The 4,012-nt window shown below is 43.6% G+C and overlaps 1 non-coding gene across 1 annotated transcript; it reads right to left on the reverse strand.

The window, feature by feature from the left end:
- Positions 1-2,845: 2,845 nt before the first annotated feature.
- Positions 2,846-2,917, reverse strand: Trnaa-ugc. The gene has a single exon. It is a non-coding gene; the product is annotated as a tRNA-Ala (tRNA).
- Between the last annotated feature and the right edge of the window lie 1,095 nt (positions 2,918-4,012).

Genomic DNA, 4,012 nt, shown 5'->3' on the forward strand with positions numbered 1-4,012 from the left:
TGCAACAGTGAAGAAGGAAGGATGGAGGAACTATCAGTTCGTGAACGAGCAGCTGATATTCGTATCACTTGTCCAACATTAACAAGATACACGGTTATTTCCAAATAGAAAAGTCCTTTTTTCTAATGACGACGAGAATGAAGCGAAGTAATCAGTTCTTCAAGCTGCTGATGTTTGCTATTGTACAATGACGAGCCAAAGAAACTGGTACGCCTGCTTGATATCGTATAGGGTCCCCGTGAGCGCGCAGAAGTGCCGCAGTACGACGTGGCATGGACTTGACTAATGTCTGAAGTAGTGCTGGAGGGAACTGACACCATGAATGCTGCAGGGCTGTCCATAAATCCCTAAGAGTAGGAGGGGGTGAACAGCACGTTACAAGGCATCCCAGATATGCTCAGTAATGTTTATGTCTGCGGAGTTTGGTGGATAGCGGACGTGTTTAAACACAGAGCCTGAAGCCACTCTGTAACAATTCTGGACGTGTTAGGTCTCGCATTGTCCTGCTGGAATTGCCCAAATGCGTCAGAATGCATAATGGACATGAAAGGATGCAGGTGATCAGGCAGGATGATTAAGTACGTTTCCCCTGTCAGAGTCTTATCTAGACGTATCAGTTGTCCTGTATCATTCCATCTGCACGCGCCATACACAATTACAGAGCCTCCACCAGCCCCTTGGTGACTTGTAGGGTCCATGGATTGAGGATATTTTCTCCATACCCGTATACGTCTATCCGCTCGATAGAATTTGAAACGAGACTCGTTCGGCCAGGCAACATGTTTTCAGTCATCAAAAGTCCAATGTCGGTGTTGACGGGCCCAGGGGAGCCGTAAATCTTTGTGTTGTACAGTCATCGAGGGTACACGAGTGGGGCTTCGTCTCCGAAAGCCTATATCGAAAAATAAAGTCTTGCTAGGCTATCATATTTGTGGGAATATCTAGAAAAGCATACATACTATATTATGAAAAACAGTGATGACAGAAGAAGAAACTATAAATATTGCCTTTTAGAAAATTGAAACTCACAAATTGTGACAAACTTCAACAGTCTCCCCTGCAGACTAACTTCTGATACCTCAGTGTCTTGTCCATTACAAAAATTTTTCGTGTATTAAAAATTTTCGGTACTCTGTGAGATTGTTTAAAGCTTGTATATGTACCATACGTAATGTATCCTAATTTTTTCAGGTTTTATGAAAATAAATCGTAATTCATATTTAATCTTTGAATTGGAGTCCTGTATTCTCCGTGAGTGATCAGAAAAAACAACCATCAGCTTCCTAATCCCATATTAGTAGTTATAACCGTCTTCCATTATTTGTTGAGTGTTTCCCAATCTCCTTCTCCCCCTACAGTTTTCTTCGACAACACATTCGTCTAGTACCATGGCAGTTATTCCCTGATGTCTTAGAATGTGTCCTGTCATCCTGTTCGTTCTTCTTGTTTGTATTTTCCAAACGTTCTTCTCCTCGCCGATTCTTCATTTCATATCGTTTCACCGATTTTCTAATCTATGATTCACTTCCATATAATACTGTGCTCGAAACGAATATTTTCAGAAATTTCTGCCTGAAATCGAGATCTGTGTTTCATACTGCGTGTCTCCTTTTTATATCCTCATTGCTTCGTTTCTCATGTGTTATTTAGCTCAGAAGGCAGCACAGGTCTTTAACATAGTCTACTTCGTGGTCACCAATTTTAATGTTAACTTTATCTCTTATCTCAGTTCTGTTACTTTACGTTATTGTCGCCTGTCTTCGGTTTACTCTCAGTCCACATTCTGTACTCATTAGATTGATCATTCCATTCAGCCGGCCGGGGTGGCCGAGCGGTTCTAGGCGCTACAGTCCGCAACCGCGCGACCGCTACGGCCGCAGGTTAGATTCCTGCCTCGGGCATGGATGTGTGTGATGTCCTTAGGTTAGTTAGGTTTAAGTAGTTCTAAGCTCTATGGGACTGATGACCTCAGAAGTGAAGTCCCATAGTGCTCAGAGCCATTCATTCCATTCAACAGGTTCTGTAATCCTCGCTCACCTGCACCAAGGAGTGTAATGTGATCAGCGAATTTTAATCCCACTGTTGAAACTTTCTTCCATTTCCGTCACTGTTTGTTCGATCCATAGACTCAACATCAGGGGCGAAAGATTGCATCCCTTTCCCACATACTTTCTAATGCGAACACTTCGTCCTTAGTCTTCCATTCTTACTGTTCTTTCTTGATTCTTGCACATATAGTGTCTCACCCATATTTACCTACAGCTCACTCCTATTTCTCTCAGAATTTATAACAACCTGCACCTACTTGTATTGTCAAACGCTTTCTAGATGTCGGAAAATCCTATGAACGTGTCTCAATTTCTCTTAAGTCTCTCTCTCTTTCTCTCACATCATCATCGCGACGTCATAACTAGTACAGTAGATATTATTTCCTAATAAAATATGTCTTCCGTACGTTTTGCATAGTTGAAATTACAATGAAATCCAGAACACTAGCTGCTTACAGGCGTTGTTAACTATCACTGGGAACACTTGAAAATGTCTATCCCGACCGGGACTCGAACCCGGGATCTCCTCCTTACATGGCAGACGCTCTGACCTTAATTTTTTTTTTTTTTTGAACTCATTTTGTTCTATATTGATCGTTGAATTTGTTCGGGGCGGACGTCCGATGACACCCGTTCATTTTCTTTGTTGATCCATTCACTCAGTTTTTTGTTACAGAGGGTACTAACCCTCTGACCGAACACGCTGAGCTACCGCGCCGGCTGCAGATTAAAACTGTGTGCCGGACCGAGACTCGAGTGCTCTACCAACTGAACTATCCAAGCACAAGAAAGTAAGTGGGAGATGCCGGGGTTAGAACCCAGGGCCTTTCACATGCAAAGCGAACGCTCTACCACTGTGCTACATCCCCAGTTGACTGGCCCACCGAGTACACAGAGGATAGTGCGAGTGCAAGGACTTACCTCTGGCACGCTGCCCGTGAGACCCACACATCCAACCTACTGTCCACATTACATTTTAATGCCCCTGCACATCGTATTCATTACTCACGGTAGTCAGTCTACCAATACCCGTAAGAGTCTGAGCAATGTGAGTGCATCCGCGCTGAAGGTCAGTGACCTGTAAGCCTTATCTATATGAAGATGGCATCTGTTCTTTTAGACATGTCCGAAAGAAGAGATACCATTAATAATCATGCAGCTCTCGAGGAATGAAATTATAATGTAATCCAGATCATTAGCTGCTTACAGGTGTTGATAAATATCAACGGGGACAGTTGAAATTGGCTGCCCCCACCGGTACTCGAAGTTGGAAGTGTGGGTCTCACGGGGAGCGTGCCAGAGATAAGTCCCTGCAGTCGAACTATCCTCTGTGTCCTCGGTGACGCAGTCGGGTGCCGGCATGGTAGCTCAGCGTGTTCGGTCAGAAGGCGGATTGTTCTCTGTAATAAGAAAATTGAGTGCCGGAATCAACGATGAACTTGAACAGATGTCATGGGACGTCCGCCCAGACCAAACGCAATGAACAAAAAAAAAAAAAGACCAAAAAGACCATGTAAGCAGGAGATGCCGGGTTCGAGTACCCGTCGGGGCAGACATTTTCAACTGTCCCCGTTGATGTTTATCAACCTCTGTAAACAGTTAATAGTCCGGATTTCATTGTAATTTCATTCTTCGAGAGCTGCAAGATCACTGCTGGTATCTGTTCTTTCGGACATAACCCTTTGACAATTGAGTCTTTCAGAGATGGTAGCCACTTGCTAAACATTCTGTTTTACTGCGTAATGTCATCCAGACAATAAGATTTATTGCTACATTAGAACATTCGGTAGTTTCAGAGAACGGTAAAGAAACTAACTACAGTATTACGCTAATATGTCCGACGTCCGCGTTACATTACACCCGAATCAGTACGTACGCCAACAGCACTCATGAATCATACATGACTGATGAGCACGAATCTAGCTACGGGGAGAACAGAACAGGTGCTAAATTCTCTGTACCTG

Source organism: Schistocerca piceifrons, chromosome 2 (assembly GCF_021461385.2).
Source record: "Schistocerca piceifrons isolate TAMUIC-IGC-003096 chromosome 2, iqSchPice1.1, whole genome shotgun sequence".
Classification (NCBI taxonomy): domain Eukaryota; kingdom Metazoa; phylum Arthropoda; class Insecta; order Orthoptera; family Acrididae; genus Schistocerca; species Schistocerca piceifrons.